The 19,663-nt window shown below is 43.5% G+C and overlaps 1 long non-coding RNA gene across 1 annotated transcript; it reads right to left on the reverse strand.

Annotated features, from left to right (window-relative positions):
• Positions 1-533: 533 nt before the first annotated feature.
• Positions 534-11,083, reverse strand: LOC142568123 (uncharacterized). The gene is made up of 3 exons (XR_012825363.1): positions 10,951-11,083; positions 9,975-10,013; positions 534-782 (listed from the first exon to the last, which is right to left on the reverse strand). It is a non-coding gene; the product is annotated as an uncharacterized LOC142568123 (long non-coding RNA).
• Between the last annotated feature and the right edge of the window lie 8,580 nt (positions 11,084-19,663).

Genomic DNA, 19,663 nt, shown 5'->3' on the forward strand with positions numbered 1-19,663 from the left:
GTGTCCCAAATTTTTGCAACCGCCATCTCAGATGCATAATCGTGCTCACCAATGCCTGGCAGCATTTGTATAACTTCTTGTGTATTTTTCTTTCGTCAGTGCTCTTTTGTAAAAGTGTTCACTTGTGTTTATTTGTGAATTTTCCTTTCATCAGTGCTCTTTAAAAGTGTACACTTGTGTTTACCGCTGTATACTCCGATGCATTTTCTGTACCTTTCCTTAACCCACTCCTGCTATAGCGCAAATTGCGCTGCAGTATGTATAAATAAATATGTAAAATAAATAGTGGCATACAGTGTGTCTCAATTTGAAATGTATTCACACAGTACACCAGGAAATGCAATTAAAGTAAACCGCGCAAGTTGAAATAGACTACACCATACGCATGAACGGAAGGGAAGCTGAGAAGACGGGAAAAAATGTTGAAGAAGAAAATGGTCTGCGGGGAGAAAACTTATTGGCCGACAACACCCATCACCAAAAAGGAATGTATTGTGATTATTAAATAACTTCACACAACAGCTACATTCGGGAAGTCAAATTTTATTCAGTGTTATGTGCAGCTGTAGGTGTTTCTCTCATCACCCCTTCGTCCGCTGTCTAGTAATATTCGTAATCTGTCGCATTGCCACAGAAGAAGTCACAAGCGTCGTGGCGATGAAAAGCGTTACAGCTGTCGTTATAGTTAGCTTTGATGAAATGGCATTGTTTTGTATGATTGTTGAAAGAATAAATTTGCGGTCCGTGTTGTAGGTCGACTTTCGGCATTGAACAGTAACACGCTGCAAGAACGACACATAAATGTGATTGAATAAAATAGTGTTAAAGTCAAAGCATTTATTACAGTTCACTAGGGTTAAGGTATTGGGCGAGTTGGTATTGCATTCTAAAACTGATTCAGTGCAACATACGAAGGAAGAAACAAGCCGAGCCGGCCAGATAAAGGAACAGAGCGCTGACTTCGAACTGGTTTATTGGCAAGTTGCACGAAATATATAGCTACAAGAAAGCATCAGGACATGTCGCCACAACACTTCACAAGAACAAACGAAGACGAGCACTGGTCCTCGTCTTCGTTTCTTCTTGTGTCTGTGTTTTGTTGCGCTATAGAGATACCATTCTATGACGACCGACCTATAAGCCCATATCGCCACCCTTGTCGGTTAGCATTACGTCGCAGTTATTTGAGATCCTATAGAGATGATTTAAAACGCGTGGATCACATTTCAAGGTTTTGGTCTAGGAGCCCCCTGGTTGCATGACCGGCATGTCGATATATATATATATATATATATATATATATATATATAATTATTGAAGAAGTAACTAGGACTATAGTTCATGGCATTCGGTGTTTAATAAGGTGAAAGAAGTGCATGCGAAAGAGCAAGCACAAACATGTGAGATAGTTGATTTCGGTGTTTCTGTTGTGGTGCGGTCTTCATCAAGAGCGCAATTGGAAGTACCCCGAGGTCAATACATGCGTTCATACGCAGACAATCTGCAAATTTAGCTATGGATGGATCCGGTCGTCTGGTAGTTGCACGGGCAATTGTTGAGTAGGCATGTACGCAAAAAAATAATGCTTTATTTCCTACGGTTCCGCCGGGGTCTCACCTTCGTCGCTGAAGGCCGGACCCCTACGAAATCGTAGGAAACGCATATATATATATATATATATATATATATATATATATATATATATATATATAGTGGGCATTTATAAGCTATTTGTCATCTGTACATGATCATCATCATGCAGGGTTCACATCGGGTTCTTCATCTTCGCTTGTGAGGTTTGCTCTTAAGTGTGATCCGTGCTATAGGCGCGGTTGGTTCGCCGCGTCTTCTACGCGGAATAAACTTCGTGGTAACTGCTTTGTCACAAGTGCTGGAGTGTGCTGTTCGGTCCTCCGTCCTCTGACTCCCCGCTCAGCCTCCTGGAGCTTCCATCGGGTCGCCGATTGTGCCAGCTCTCCGCCAGCATGTCGCTCTACATCTACAGGCACTTCTACATCCACCATCTCGGCCTCGGCTACCCCAGCCTCTCTGTGTAGGATTGTCAGTGGGCACCAGCGTGATCCCCATCTGTTTGCTGGACTGCGCGGTGAAGGCGCCAGGGATTGGCTGGACGACTACGACCGAGTGAGTTCGGCTAACCTTTGGGACGATGCGTCCAAGCAACGTCGCGTCGCCTTTTATCTGACAGGAGTAGCGAAGACTTGGTTTTTCAAGCATGAGGTTGATTTCACGAACTGGGGCGCTTTCAAATAGCAGCTCTGCCAACTGTTTGGCACACCGGCTGTTCGTTCCGCCCTCGCAAAAAGAAGCTTGGCACTCGCATGCAACAACTCGGGGAATTTTATATGTCGTACATCGAGGATGTGCTTGCTCTTTGTCGACGCGTGAATATGGCCATGACCGAATCAGACAGGGTTTGCCACATACTCTAGGCATCGGTGCTATCGCTTTCCATGCTTTAGCCATCAAGAGCCCCGCTACCATCGCTGATATCGCCGCTACTTGCCAGCGCCTTGATAAACTCGAATCAGTCCGGCTGCAACCAGACACCACTGCAAACACTACCACCGATGACCCCACGTTACGAGCAATGATCCGCGCAATAATTCGAGAAGAGCTGCAGTATCTTGGGATACGCCGCATGGCCTATGCCTTCTCATGCCTCGGATACCAATCTGTGAGACGTTGTCAAGGAGGAATTGGCGTCCACGGCTGGTGCAGCGTACACGGACCCTCTGACACCGAGGACCTCAACAACGTAAGCGCAAGTAGCCGCATTTACTCCAGTCATCGTTCTAGTGATGCCTCAAAAACCAACGCCGGCCTACATGGCTTCAATAACTACCAGCGCACCTACCCAAACCAGCAATCCACCGTGGCGTCCTCCTCGTCCCATCTGCTTCTGCTGCGGCTAACGTGGCCACATAGCACATTTTTGCCGAAAGCGCCAGCAAGACGAACGTCGCAGATATGACGTATACGAAAGGGATGATTTTTCGCCCGGAGCTATTTTCCAACGTCTAGGGAGCCTCCATCACCAACGCCGTCCTTATGCTCCACCGCGCGGCCGCTCTACGTCGCCTACTTTAGCATCCGAGATGGCTCCGACGTACCACCCTGCAAGACGCTGCTCGCCGTCACCCCTTCGTCGCTCTACGTCCCCACTTAGACCTGCTTCTCAATTCGCCGAGCGTCATCCGGAAAACTTAATTATGCAGCTTGTGGAGGAAAAGCTGCATCGAACGACAGGACAGAAATTCCTCTATCGCGTCCGTGCAATGTGTTGGTTGTAGTAGAAGGTGTACAAGCAGAAGCTTTGGTAGACACTGGCGCTAGTGTTTCAGTTATTCAACGTGAATTGTGTTCCCGACTCCTAAATGTTACGACCGCCTATGATGGACCTACACTACTCGCTACTCAAGGGGCCCCCATTCGACCAACGCCCATGTGCACAGCTCGTATTTCCATCGATGGACTTCTGCATTACGTAAAATTCGCAGTGCTCAGTTATTGTGCCCAGCAGCTTATATTGGGTTGGGATTTTCTTTTTACGGCCTCCACCTCCATCTGCTGCGGGCAACGCGTTCTCCACATCACCGACACGACCTATAACTTTCGTGCAGATGACGCACCCCTTCCCTTGTTTGCTGCAGAAGATACCACGCTGCCTCCTCGCCATCAAAACAATCTTACTATCACGTCTGATGTCACTGACGGCGGCGGCGATGTGCTCGTATCTGCACGCTGTCTGGCAAGAGGGATAGCCTTTGCATCAGGGCTGGTTTGGTTTTAACATGGCTCTGCACTTCTCTACGCTACAAACCCGACATCCGAAAAGATTCTCACCCCTAAAGGCACTAAATTGGCCTGCGCCACTGAATCGGAGTCTATCTCTGTCGTCGCTTTTAAAGCAGCTTCCTATGAAATTCCGTGTACCGGACGGGCCGCATCTCCTGCAGCTCTTGCAACTGCTATCTATTCCGACCTGACACCTTCGCAGTCACAAGAGTTGCTTGCTTTGCTCGAAAAACATGAAGATTCGTTTGGCGCTCATTCGGTTTCGTTGGGAAAGACTTCGATTACGACGCATCGGATAGAGAGAGATGGTACATCCATCGTGCGCAGTAGACCATATCGCGTATCGCTAGCCGAGAGGAAAGTCATTGACGAGAACGTCACCGACATGCTCCAACGGAACATAATACGCCCCTCTGCTAGCCCATTGCCTTCCCCTGTTGTTTTGGTTCGCAAAAGAGACGGCTCTGCTCGATTTTGTGTCGACTACCGAGCACTTAAGAAGATCACACGCAAGGATGTATACCCTATGCCGCGAATAGATGATGCCTGGGATTCCCTGCAGGGTGCCGAGTACTTCTCCAGTCTAGATCTGCGTTCAGGCTACTGGCATATACCTTTGCACGACGTCGACGAAGAGAAAACAGCGTTTTCCACACCATATGGGCTACACGAGTTTAATGTAATGCCATTCGGCGTCTGCAGTGCGCCCGCAACGTTCGAGCACATGACTGACACCGTTCTTCGTGGCCTGAAGTGGAAGACTGCTTCTGCTATCTGGACCATATTGTCCAGATGGAAAACAGTGAAAGTAGAAACAATATATATATATATATATATATATATATATATATATATATATATATAAATGTATATATTGCTTCCACTTTCCACTATACCCTCTCAACATCATTTACCACGCGATTGGCTTTGTACTCTTGCAAACCTAACGCTAGCGCATCAATGATGGTCCATTCCTTCGGGGACATGTCGTCAGTGGTGGCGACCATGAGGGAGCGGAACTAAAAATACTTGTAGCCTACTAAAATTACGTTCTCTCCAACAGCAATCATTCTTTTTGCTGAATTCGTCTGGCTGTCAAGTCATTTACCCATTTTTTCTTGTGCAGAAAAATTTAACATTTCCAAACAGCTCAAAAACCAAAACAAGAATACCATGAAGGCCACGACAAACGCGTTGATTTGCATCTAAGAAAGTTCGTACACAATGAATTATTATATGTACACACTAGATAAAATAAAAGTCTTTTACATAATCGCGCTCGCACGAACTTACACACATTGACAGCTGGTTCTGTGTAGTGTTCAGGTGGTGACAATTGGTCTTGGTTGTGCTTGTGTAAACAATCGATTTGATATTGTCTATACCAGGAATGTGTTTGACCTAAAATTATTCAATCGTCAGTGCTTTTCCCGTAGACTTCTACGTCTTTTTGTCTTGTTTTGCGACGACACTACAATATGCGGTTACACCAACTTGCAGAACTTTTCATCTTCTTTTGATAACGTTTCTACAGCTAGAAGATTTCCGAAGAATCGTGTCGCAGTATTGTAGCAGTTACATTTCTGATGCCCTTTCTTTTCGGACCTTTTGCACTTTACCAGTAATCAGAGCGACTCTGTCATTGATATCCTTGGGATAAACCACCCGTGAATGTTGGATAATAAGAGTGACATGATAAGAGTGCCAGAATGGCGAAGAAGGCATTGCTACTCGATACTTACACTCACTTACTTTAATCCGTTTACTTGCGGTTTGAGATGCGAAAAAAATTTCGCGTCGTTCAGCAAACAGAGTTGCTTCCTTACTTCAAATAGTTTACTGTAGCTACTGGAAAACCATCCGTCGCACGGTTGATCTGTAGACGAATTTTCTTTTTTCCTTTTGAGAAGTTCTTTTTTCTGTTTGCCTTGTAACAACCCAGGGACATGCTGGATGGACATGCCTTGCTCGAGGCTGTCGTTTTTCCTGGTCGGCCGGCATGCAAGCTTTCCGGGCAATGTGCAACACGTGAATGTTATGAAGCTGTTTGCCTTGGAGATAGCGGAAGTTGTTACTGTGATTCTTGAAGTATGCTCTCTTGAGGGTGATAATCTGTATGAGCAGTCTTTGACACTATTCATAGCGCTTCAGTCTATTCTTTATGCAAAAAATGTTCTACTATTGTGTAGATGACCATTTTCTTCTTGTACTTCTTGCGATTGTTGCGTATTTCTCACTATCCCAACTTCTATTTCTTTGGAGATAGTTCACTGTCTGGAGGGACACCTACGTGCCATTCAGAGACCATTGTAAGAAAAATATTTCAGCCTTTAATGGGCTTCGTATGTTAGTGCAAGGTCACTCTTTGAACGCAGGGTTTGCGTGCACACTGTATAGTCCCTCTCTCTCTCTGTACAATGTTCTGGCCTTTAAGTGAAAGAAAGCAGGAGGTGGTAAAAAAATTCCTATGGTTCAGATTATTTGAAGCCACTGTGGATATCTAACATGCTTTGGATACATAGGTATTCATGTTATTTTCTTGACTTGATTAGTTATGCCTGAAGAAAGAGATATCAATGATCCGTCAGAAATTTTATGGTGTGCAATGACGTGTAAAACGCCGTCCATACGCTGGACCGTAAAATGTTTGAATACGATTCAGTAGCTGCCGACGTAGAATCCGCTGGAGTGTTGCGAGCTCAGGACGCGACGAGGCATGTGACCCAGCCCAAAGCACACGTTTCCTCTCGCGGCTTCAACCTGAGCTCGCGGCGTTTCTCCCGTGCGTTCTGCTATACGGAGTGAAAAGCTCGCCTCTTTCTAGCTTTCGGCACGCGATCCATCGACGCCAGCGTGCTCTATTTCTTTTCTATTTATGTTGCTTGACTCATTTATATAGCTGCTTTCCTGGACTGTGCGAGATTTTCTCTCTGCTCCAGCTAATTCCTTAAGTCACAGATGCCGTCCGCGTATCGCAAAACCACATGTTTCAAGTCATGTCGCTTGCGGCCTGGTCACTTTGTTCAATACAGAAAAAAAAGCGTGGAAGCTTTTGAATGATATTTCTGCAATTAACGAAGTGTAAATTCATGCAGTGCTTTTCAATGTGATCACCAGCCCGCGATCTATGCTGCGCACTTGCCTGTTAGTGCCCGAAACTGGTGCGAGGTCATTAAAAGTGGAGTCTTCTTTTCCGCTGCCCATGACAAGCATGATAGCGTGAATATATTTTAGACAGCTATAGTATGTGTTCCACGCAGTACTTTTAGGAAGACACCCAGGTACATGCTTGGCACACCTGTCTTCGCTAGGAAGCGCCACCTCGCCCTTTCTGAAGTTATCGGAATGTATATTAAGAGGAAGCTTTAGCTCGGGTGCTCCTATCTAAATACATGTAAAAGGAGAATTCGTTTTTCTCAGCAACCACTGCACCAAATTTGAGGAGGTTTGTTGTATTTAAAAGAAAAACTTAAAATGTAGTGACTGTTTGTTTCGAATTTTTGAGATTGGTGGTCTATCTTTTATTAAAAATTGGCAAAAATCTAAAATTTTCAAAAAAACAAAACTATCAAGTTTAGAACTCTGTAACTCAAAAACCAAAAACGATACTACAATTCTGTTAGTTGCATCAAACAGTAAACCTAGAGCGCACAAAATTGATATGTTACACATGAATATAAAAAATTTAATAATAGGGAAATACCAACTTGTGCAAAACCTTTGTACACAACGTAACAAACTCATGTAAGATGTAAAATGACATATTGAATTTTTTCGCTTTGATTGATCTAATGGATGCCGTTTACAGAATCGCGATATCAGTTCTTGATGCAGAGCTATAAATTTGTAAACTTTGTGCTTCTATTTTTTTCAAACGGTGAATATTTGAAAATCATTTGAAGAAAATTCAAGCCCTAAATCGAGATTCCGCTTCCAACGGTCACTAGATTTAAACTTTTTCTTTCAATTGCAACAAATTTCATTAAAATCGGTCCATGGGTTATCTCATAAAAACGTTTTTGAGTTTTACATGTATTTGAATAGGCCGCGTCGGTTTTTGACTGTTTTCTTTCGGCCTGACTGTGGCTTGTGTTCTTCAGTACGTTGAATGCGACCTTTATATCTTTTCGGGTAAATCCTGCCAACGTCTGGTGCACGGTTTGAGAGGACCACGTAGCAATCGCAACCGCAGCCACTGTTCGAGCGACGACGTGCGTGCTAGTCGCCCAGGAATTACTTATTCCAAATTCGTGGCGATGCTGTGCTGCCCGTGAGAAAGACCGGAGTGGAAGCAACTCTTTCTGTGCATCTTTGTGCGGATATCCTCGCCTAAGAAAAATGGTAGGACATGAGTATGCGTACTGTAAATAAAGCTTCTTACTGAGTGATGTGAATCGAATTGTTATCGCGCATTTCGGTTTTGGTCACGTCATTGCCTCCGATATTGCATTACCATTATGCTCTACCCAAACATTCATTTAGGAGCTTGGCTGCTGGCTCAGAGTGTGATGATTCGCTCGAGAGATCCGCGATGTAGCTTCTTTTCATAACCGAGAAAGATTGCTTCGGCGCTGAGCAAGTAGTGCGGTCTAGAAAATGTATGACTGCGCACTTTTCGGTGTTACGTCGCCTGCTGTGGGTCACGCTCGCACGTAATAAATTCTCCCTACGCTACCACTATTTCGCACAAAATTAATTTTGACATGAAGCACGCGCACTTACACCTTTCTTGCTTACTGTAGCTAACGCAATACTTTTTGGCCGCGAGCTCCTGCAGTGCGTGAAGTCGCTTCAGAACTCACAGAATGGCATGCTAACTTTGAAAATTACGCTATTCACTTATTTTCTCACAATTGTCAATGAACACTTTTGTGTTAATTAAGGTATTCTGTTAATTTCAGAAGGGCAGCTCTCGCATGAGCGAGCATATGAGTGGTAATTCTGAAAACAGCAGAGCTGCTCGCTAGGCGGTTTCGAGAGTCACCGTATCGTGGCTATATGTACTGGCAGCGTTGCTTCTTCTGTGTCGCATATATTTTGCATGTCTTTCGAAGTTCTGCATTAGACCTTTCTCAAATGTTTATGTATGTCACGATCTATGTGCTGTCATTGATTTGTTTCGTGGAACTTGACGCAGTCTTGTACGTATATTGCAAAATTTGAGCAGTAGCTTCTGCATATAAAAATCTTGACGCAAACTAACGCGATGCTTCTTTTTATACTCCCGCTACACGTAGAAAGAACTTGGTCCAGTGCAAAAAAATAAAGGAAAGACAAAAAAGAAAAGCTGCAATGGTTCTATGCAAAAATTCCGCTCGCACGGACTATAGATTCTACTCCGATACTACTGATCATAATAAACTCCAACCGGGGGGTTGCTAGAGGACAAGCATTACACACCCACCTGGGAGTTATTTCCGTTCACAGTGTACTTCGTAACCGAGCGAACGAGCGAAACGAAATGATGAGAGGGAACGCGGAGGGCAGCGGGCGATAACCGATGGCAAAAGCGAAGATAGCGCGAGAAGCAGGGTATGGCGAAAGTGGGAGAAGAAAAGCATAGTGCCGTGTAAGAGGGATCTTGGCGACGATGGCTTCGAGATGGAGTCAGATTAGCGCACGTCGTCAGTGTACCTTGAGGCGCTCGCTCGCCTCCGCTCGGTTCGTAGGAACGTGCGCGTCGAGGCACGCTACGCGTCGCCTGTTCGCCAAAGCGCTGGGTGAGCGGAGATCTGTCTGCGGCGGCAGCTATGAACCGCCTCCCGCGTCAGGCATGCACTGCTCCTCGCGGTCTCCCGAATGGCGATGTTGTCCCGCCAAACATCGCTTTGTTTGCAACGTGCCGCAAGATACAAATTGTACGAGCTCGCCTATATATCGTGAGTTGTAAACATGTGTAGAGCTGCGCTAAAATTTCGCAATAGAGAGCATCGTAATTGTTGAATTTTGTCCATTTCGCCTGGATCGAAGTGCAGGAGGGACCGACGCGATTTGATCTAGCGAACTCGTTTTTAGCAGCGTCCCACAATCTTTAGTCATTAAGATTTAAACCCATATACATTAGAATTCAAGTAGTAATACTTTATGTTTGATTTTTGCTCAATACTGTGCAGTGCACCTAAAATTGCCAAAAATTATTGGTGGGAATAGCTCACCTTGTGGGTATAAGCAGGGCCCAGCTGTTCGATTACAATCTTGAAGGGAAACAGAAACGAATTAGATCCGCAGGTTCATTCATTAAATTTTCAGATAGTTTTTTTAACAGGAAGGTACAAGTTATAGGTACAGTGGGTAGCAGGCAACGTTTTCTTTTACAATCAACAGGTCTTAATAATAATTTTTTGCCGTCGCCTATGCGAAGATAGAAAGAGTAATACTTTTTTGACGAATTGACACGACGGTCAAAAATGAATGAATATCAAGTGCTTTTCTCGCTATGCTTACAATGGCACTTGACACAATATTACTTTAAATCGATTATACATCACTTTGGCGTTCGCTGATGCTACGTTCCTCGCAAATCAGGAGCATGATGATGCACCAGAATATTTTGTGTTATGGTATTTTTTTTAACGTCATGCTGTTATGAGTGAGCAGGCTGGCCACTCGCATTTGTTGCTGATCAACTTTCGTCACTCTGAAGGTGCCGGCATTTTCATACAGTTACATGCACAGAATCGTCAGAAAAGACAAGTACGTGACTGGCACTTTCCAGCGCCAGTTTAAGTCGCTTGTGCGCCGTCGTTGCCTAGGCTAGTATAATGTTAGAAATTCATTACGCTGTACCACTCCACTGTTATCATGCATAATTCTCAGCCAATCAATCTCGTTAGCAGCGTGGCCGGAGTGCCAATCAGAAGAATAATGAATCCTCCAACAGAATTGAATATGAATGATATTGTTACGTTTCCCCGCCTTGCGACTTGAAGCTAAAGGTACTGAGTTTTGGATGACAACGTACCAACTAGCCTGCGAAATATTTCTTTTAGGTCCTCCGTTGCAAACTGTGCGCTGCTAATCTACGAGTTAGCCTATAATGAAAGAGCCAGTGGACATCAGGCAATCACGATATCAGATATGTTCTTGGTGTAGAAAAAAAACTGGGAAATATTAAGAATATTGGGGACTTACTTATAGTTACAGTGGTGTTTCCAATGAATATTTCATCGGAGAAAACCATCCCAACTAGAAGAACACTAAGCACTACTGTCAAGAGTGCAAACAGATAGGAGCGCTGCATCTTCGCCAAAACGAGTGCTTGAGATGAGATGTGTATGCGACTTATTAGCAGTTCATATAAATATCCTTATCTTGCAAAAAAAGTAAGAAAAATTGTGCCAACAGATCGAAAAAACATAAAGAACGTAAATGATGGAATTCATTGATAAATGTCAAAACTCCGGTACTCTTCCTGGTGTTAAATCCTGACCTTTTTTCTCTCCGGGCTACTCGTGGTCATGTTTAAACCATCATATTTAATTCACGTGTAAAGGTTTTGGCTAGAATGAACTGTGGCTGACGCCAATCTACAAAGGTCAAAGGAAAATGGTTACATTAACCTTTAATAGGAACGGCACAGATTGACATTCGTTAAACTGGATGGGAAGCAACGGTAAAGACGCGATTTCGTTTTTTTTTTCACCAGACAGGTGCTTTAATTTTTCTATGGTAGTGTGTCTTGGGAACTATGGCTAGAAAATTCGCTACCCTGCGCGTTTCGTGCAATTGAAGTGATCGTTTAACTCCGGGTTTGTTGTCTATAACATAACTAAGTATAGCAAACGAGAAAAAAAAATAGTTTCTTTCGTAGTACCATACATCGCTTGTTTGAGAAAATACATGATGAGTAGAGTGTTAAAAAATGTTCTACAAAACTCGCAGATGAAGAACGCGCTAGTGAAATCATCCACGCCAGAAGCTTTCCCCGAGAAATTCTTGATATCTTCAATAGATGCGTTTGTCCAATCACTACGCAGCTCAGCACAATTGTGAGATCCCCTGAGCTGTCACACCGTCCAATCACTACGCAGCTCAGCACAATTGTGAGATCCCCTGAGCTGTCACATTGCAGAGCACGGTTGAAATTGCTGTTCTCCGTGTTATGATGAACAACATGCAAAAAATAACAATACCGGAGGAAATAAACAAAGCAACATATGTCATCGCTAATGCGAATGCATCGCTACTGAAATTTTCATTTACGGAAATCAAAAACAACTAGGCATGCAATGACGGCTCGTTATATGCTGCAGGCAAGCTTTAGAGACTGTAACTACAGTCTCACTGAATCATGTGACGACTCTTGGAAAGCAGCAATTCAAAGCGTGTGGTAACACTAACTATAGATGGCCTCCTCGGCTGACTCATGTAGTTGTTTAGTGTCGCGAATAATGCCGCGAAAAAAAGCAAGCCTATTTTCTTGCAACCTAACCAGACAATGAATAGATTTGCTGTGTGTTGTCAGTACGCCAAGAATTCATAGGGTGAGAAGTTGTCGCATACGACACTACGTGAAACAAAGAATAGCTTTGAGGTCACTGCACCTTCACTGCCTTGAGGAAACTCAGAAGAACAGTAACAAGCTGTTGCTGAGGGGGCGCTGGTAGGGTCTCGGTGATCGGTTATATAATTACATGACAAAGCAGAGTATTTAAAGAGCTTGCCTTCTTCTGCTATGGCTGCTGTGGTGGCTGCTGGTGTTGAGTAACTGGCACGAGCCACAGCTGGCGAGCCACCTGCTCATGAATGAACAATTTCATTGGCGCCGAATAGCAGCGAGTGATGACGAAATACTACGAGGTGGTTCGTGCCCCACACTGCGGAGGGACTTTTCAAGGAGTTTTTGAAAGGCGTCAATGTTATGCCCTTCATCAGCGTCTAAACTTTATAAGCCTCTGCTAATGAAGCGTTGTCACGCTTGTAGAGGTGGACGATGTATTTGCTATAGCTGATAAACATTATAACATGATCTTGTGCCCGAGCGCGCAAACGTTGTTCACAGCGCAGCTTCCAGATGGCTGGATGGATACGAATCCTTCCTCCTTGCATTTGCGTTATTGTTTTTAGTCTGCGCTGTTATTCATGGCAAATCAAGAAAGAGCGGCCAGTACGCCTACAGGTCATCCGTTACTCCGTGTAGAAAACTAAGACGCCCTTTCTTTAAAGCTTCAGATACCAAGAAGCATCCAGTATTTTTGGCGTCCCTATTCGCCAAACAGAGCATCAGGCTGATGTGCTGGGAGAACAATCTTCCTCAGCGATCCTATCATCGGACCCGCAATGTTTTGCATTCGCAAGGCCAGAAACAATGCTATGCACTAACATTCTCCAAGAGCTTCGAATGAGTCAAAGAATGCTTCGCGTAGGAAGGGCACTTGGAATAGGCGCTTCACAACTGTGTTCCTGTTTATGAAAGCCCATATTTCATTACCAACGGTCGTTATTATATGTGTTCAAAGTACGAGGAATTTGGATTCTAATATTTTGAATGAGTTTCTAGCCCTAATGCTACTATGAACTAGGCATTTTTGCTTGAATCGATGTGATAAGGTAATATCAACGTATACAGTAAAGGAATTGATTTTGACCGCAGTGACAATGAAACAGACTTCGGTAACCTTAAAAACATTTGTGAGAATGCTTTGAATACTGATTATGCAATGTCGAAATCTAGGTACCGTTAAATCTCTACCGGTACTGTATTTACGAAAAATTTGGAATAACTCCTGCCAAAAATCAGCATTTTAGGCGATGTTTCATGTAAATCTAGATGACGTAGAGGAGCGGTTAGTCAAGATGCATAGCCGACTGATTATAATTAATCGCCTTCGAGATTAAGCTATTGATACAGTTTCCTGTAGCTCACTCCACTTAAAGATGAGGTACACATACTTAGCGAGACCAACAAATAATGTTTGCCGGTGCTGTTCTGCACCAGTGCGTGGCGGGTGCGAACTTTCAGTTCGGACTTTCTCGCCCTGTGAAGACACGTTTTCAAAACAATGTACCATTAGGCACGGGAACCAGTCGTTTTGTATCTCCTGGTGGAAACTCAGTAAGATGCGCGTTCTCGTCTCGGCCAAAGAGGCAGTGCTTATCTGACATTTATGAAATGAAATACATTGTTACTTACCATTTTATCCGATATATTGAAGTAGTTGAAAACGTATTCACCATAAAATTGGCCCATAGCGACTGGAAGTAGGCCGAGTGCAAGGGTCAAGAGGCCCCGAAAGTGACGTGCGTATGTGTTTCTTCCTGATTATGCCTTAACGCTACCGAATGCCGTCCAAAAGTACGAGTTGAGCTTTTTTGTCTAGAGATGAACATTAGACGAGATCTTTAATCCAGTCTTGATGATTCTCTTTAAATGGCCTGATGATGCGAATAGTTAAAATAAGAAGGAACTGATTTTTACTCCGCCAAATTTTAGGCAAAGAATAATATTGTTCATGACACTATTCTGTTTTGAATAAATAATTTAGCTAGAGGGCCGGTAGGTTGAATGCTACAATGTCACAACCATAATCGCGTAAAATTGTATTTTACATGGTGAACATCAAAAGAAGTATTTTATAATTCTTAACTTTAGCATGACTACAGCTGCACTTTTCACATCAGGGGACACTGAAATTACTTTCCTTCTTTTAAGACATATATTCTAGTTTTTACCGCGTAGTCTAGCATTGAAAGGTATTTTCTCATTTTTGAGAAAAAAGAGGCAAGTACTTGTGTCCAGATTGCCGCATTCAAAGTTTTGATTTAGAGTTACAATCAAATACATCCTTATTCTATTGGCAGTGAAAAGTACACTGGTAAAGGTGTTGTTGTAAGTTTTTGACTAACCTGACGTGCGATGAACAGAAATGCATCGTTGCTCCATTTATTTTTTTCTATATATAATGTGAAAGGTACGGCCGGCTTTGGTGCCTACGCTAGGTGGAACTACAAAAAGCAATGTTGAATTTTTTTTGCATTGCAGCACCCACCCTAGTATAGAGAAATGACGAACAAGCACCATTTAATAAACCTGAGGAGTCACAGCATGTTCAGCAGATTTATGTGCTGATGAGCTAACCATGACAGGGTAGGCAAGAAGCAGGCTGGAGACAAGTCAGTGGGGGAATATGGCACAGGCTCTAGGAATAGCAGGGGAGAGTTATTAGTAGAATTTACAGAACATAATAATATGCGGATAATTAATACTTTGTTCCGCAAGCGGGATAGGCGAAAGTGGATGTGGAGGAGTCCGAATGGCGAGACTAGAAATGAAATAGACTTTATACTCTGCGCTATCCCTGGTATCACATAAGATGTGGACGTGCTCGGAAAACTGCGCTGCAGTGACCATAGGATGGTAAGAACTCGAATTAACCTAGACTTGAAGAGGGAACGGAAGAATCCGGTACATCAGAAGCCGATCAATGATTTAGCGTTGAGAGAAAAAATAGAGGAATTCCGGATCAAGCTACAGGACACGTATTCGGCTTTATCAAAGGAAGAGGACCTTAGTGTCGAACATATGAATGACAATCTTATGAGCATCATTAAGGAGTGTGCAATAGAAGTCGGTGGTAACTCCGTTAGACAGGATGCCAGTAAGCTATCGCAGGAGACGAAAGATCTGATCAAGAAACGCCAGTGTATGAAAGCCTATAACCCTGCAGCTAGAATAGAATTGGCGGAACTTTCCAAGTTGATCAACAAGAGTAAGGCAGCTGAGATAAGGAAGTATAATATGTATAGAATTTAACATGCTCTCAGGAACGGATGAAGCCTAAAAGCCGTGAAGAAGTAACTAGGAATAGGCAAGAATCAGGTGTATGCGATAACAGACAAAGCCGGCAATATCATCACTAATATGAATGAGATAGTTCAAGTGGCTGAGGAGTTCTATAGAGATTTGTACAGTACTAGTGCCACCCATGATGATAATGGAAGAGAGAATAGTCTAGAGGAATTTGAAATCCCACAAGTAACGCCAGAAAAAGTTAAGAAAGCCTTGGGAGCTATGCAAAGGGTAACCAAGGGTAGGATCAGGTAACGACAGATTTGTTGAGGGATGATGTGCAGATTGTTCTAGAAAAACTGGCCACCCTCTATACGCAATGCCTTATGGCTTCGTGCTAACCATAATCTTGGAAGAAGGTTAACATAATCCTAATCCATAAGAAAGGGGACGCCAAAGACTTGAAAAATTATAGACCGATCAGCCTACTGTCCGTATCCTACAAAGTACTTACTAAGGCATCCGCAAATAGAATGAGGAACACCTTAGATTTGAGTCAACCAAAGGACCAGGCAGGATTCCGTAAAGGCTGCTCAACAAATGACATATTGATACTATCAATCAGGTGATATAGAAATGTGCGGAATATAACCAACCCTTATATATAGCTTTCCTTGATTATGGGAAAGCGTTTGATTCAGTCGAAACCTGAGAAGTCATGGAGGCATTACGGAATTAGGGTGTAGACTAGCCGTATGTAAAAATACTGAAAGATTCCTATAGCGGCTTCACAGCCACCGTAGTGTTCCATAAGGAAAGCAACAAAATCACAATAAAGAAAGGCATCAGGCAGGGAGATACGATCTCTCCAATGCTATTCGGAGAGTGTTTACATGATGTATTCAGCGACTTAGATTGGGAAGAATCGGGGACCAAAGTTAATGGAGAATACCTTAGTAATTTCCGACTCGCTGATGATATTGCCTTGCTTAGTAACTAAGGGGACCAACTGCAATGCATGTTCACTGACCCGGAGAGGCAAAGCAGGAGGGTGGGTCTAAAATAATCTGCAGAAAACTAAAGTAATGCTTAACAGTCCCTGAAGAGAGCAGCAGCTTACGACAGGTAGCGAGGCACTCGAAATGGTAAGAGGATAGATGTACTTAGGACAGGCAGTGACTGCAGATCGGGATCATGAGACTGAATAATCAGGACAATAGGAATGGGCTGGGGTGCGTTTGGCAAGCATTCTCAGATCATGAACAGCAGGTTGACATTATCCCTCAAGAGGAAAGTCTATTACAGCTGTGTCTTATCAGTACTCACGTACGGGACAAAAACGTGGAGGGTTATGAAAAGGATTCTGCTTAAATTGAGGACGACGCAACGAGCTATGGAAAGAAGAATGATAGGCGCAACGTTAAGGGATAAGAAAAGAGCAGAATGGGGTGAGGGAGCAAACGCGAGGTAATGACATCTTAGTTGAAAGCAAGAAAAAGAAATGGGGGCATGGGCAGGGCATGTAATGAGAAGGGAAGATAAGCGATGGTCATTAAGGGTTACGGACTGGATTCCAAGGGAAGGGAAGCGTAGCAGAGGGCGGCAGAATGTTAGGTGGGCGGATGAGATTAAAAAGTTTGCACGGACAACATGGCCACAATTAGTACATGACCGGGGTAGTTGGAGGAGTATGGGAGAGGCCTTTGCCCTGCAGTTGGCGTAACTAGGCTGATGATGATGATTTGGATGCGCCTGGTCATGTCGCCAACTTTTCTCCTGATAAGACGAACAAATTTTCTTGGCCCCTTCGAGTTCCTCTTGAAAGGACTCTACTGTGTATATATAGCAAGGTTCAAGCATATCTATGCGTACATATAGGCAAGCCCACCATGATCACCCATTTGTACTAGGGTTGCTACAAGCAGAGTGTTCCGCGGAAGTGCTTACGCTTTCCGACGTTTCTTGGTGCGATTCCACTACTGACCGTAGTGCCATGCAAGTTTCACCTAAATCAAGAAGTGCACGGGTAAAGCCTTGCAGTCCTTCGGAATATCCTTAATTCATAAAATGTAACTGCCACAGTCAGGGACACGCTAAATCACACAGTTCGAACAGGAATCTCTCATCTTGTTTCGCAATAAACTGCCACTTGGAAAATCACTCATTCAATGTTTCTCGCTGCCTTGCGATACCTAAAGCTACGAACGCAAGTTTTTAGCAGAAAAAACATAAATAACAAGGTGCAGAAATGAAAACCTTCAGATGCGGTATGTTTTCGATTTATGCGGAACTCACAGAGACCAGGAGATTCTTGTTGAGGCGGAGAAAGCCTCCCCCTGTGAAGCACATGGACTCAGGGTCGACCGTTTTGTGCAAATATCGGACCTGTTTAAGGGCAAGAAACAAAACAGGTGTCAGTGTTTTCCTAAAGAAGTCAAGGAACATAGCCCACGTTTAAACGTGACGCTTGCGGGGTGCGACGCGGTAAAGGAGATGCCACGGGGCGCCTAACAGGAAAGATTGCACATCGTTGTTGTTGCGGGCTTGCATTTTGTACTAAAAATAATTCAACATGTGTTTTCGACTCTACCAATTAATTTCGAAACGAGAAATGTCTGACAAAATAAAAGTAAAGGTGGCTAAGTGTTTTTTCTATATTCCCTTTCTTTCTTAACCAGCCACGTGTTGTATTCACCAGTTTCTGTTTAATATTCGGCATTCTTCAATTTTTTGAACGTTCTGCGCAACGCTTGACGATAGCGGGATCTAAAATATGGTAGATTTTGCTACGTGTTGAGGTAATGGCTAAATATCTGTAGTCAGATTTCTCAGCGAACACTGGTCAACAAGCCACCTAAAAGAATGCCGAAAGAGCCCATTTTTGACCTTGCTGTTAGAAAGCCACAATTTCTTTTTCTCCTGTGTGTTCTTCGCTGCATAATTTACCCTACTTTATTTTCGTTGTTTTTATATTTACGTAAGCCAAATATTCTATGAAATTCTTAAATGGTTGTAGGTTAATTTACAGTTTGTCATAGCCGTGATGCACCCCTTTGCAAGAGTGTGGTTTGAAACCAGCCCTAAAGAGGAGTTTTTTGGTTCGACAGTAAAACAAAGGCTCCCGGGTATGAAATTAGTTCCTGTCTCATATCAAAATGTTTAAGTATAAAACAATTTCCAGGACCCTCCAATCTGTGACTCCTCTGAATCGCTGTTGTGTGCCTATTATGAACATAACAGTGTCATGCTCTAATCAAACAACCAATAGAAATAACAGATAGAACGGTACAAACAAATTGAAATTTGTACTGTAAGAAGCAGCATTTAAGAGTAAGTACTTTTATGATACGTTTTGAGGACGCTGAACCTTTTTTGATAAGAATGACGAAGGTGATGTACTGACACTCGGATCACCCAGCAGTGTGACGTTTACAGCCTCTGATCTCTCATGGGAAAAACAATATGCAAATTTTAGCTCGTGCAAGCGGATGTGGCGTCTGCCATTTCGGAATCTCTCATTGAAGACGTGGCTTGAACAGAAGCTAAAAGACCAAGAAACATTTGCGTTTGCTTTATGTGTTTCGTGAAGCTGAAGTTAGCGTGATAATTTCGTTGTTTTCTTACAGATAGTCGTACGCAGTGATGTATCCATTAGAACTTCTCGCACAGGGTAGAACATTCTACCTCCTAATTCTTACTCTTATTCCATCCTAATTGTTTGTTACTAGTTTGAACGGGCTTAGTACACTATTGTTACCAATGCCTATTTCATTTTCATTGCACTGTGTGACATATAATACGTGTGCGCCACCCTGATAGAAATATAGGATGATTTCATCCGCTTTGTAGGTGGTGGTGGTGATAAACTTTATTGAAAGGGGGAAGGGTAAAGAGGGACGTGGCTGAGGGTTAGGGCTCAAGTAAGGCCCTGGGCCTGCTTGGCCTTTTCCGCCCAGTCCACAAGTTCAAGTTGTCGGTCGACGTCCCCGGAACTGAGCCAGTCTGTCCAGTCAGTCTCGCTGCTGACGGGGGGATGAGAGAACGGGAGCGAGGTGCATTCCCGCATTATGTGTGCGAGTGTTCCGGTTTCTGAACAGAGCCTACATTTGTCGCTTT

This window comes from Dermacentor variabilis, unplaced genomic scaffold (assembly GCF_050947875.1).
Source record: "Dermacentor variabilis isolate Ectoservices unplaced genomic scaffold, ASM5094787v1 scaffold_163, whole genome shotgun sequence".
Lineage (NCBI taxonomy): Eukaryota > Metazoa > Arthropoda > Arachnida > Ixodida > Ixodidae > Dermacentor > Dermacentor variabilis.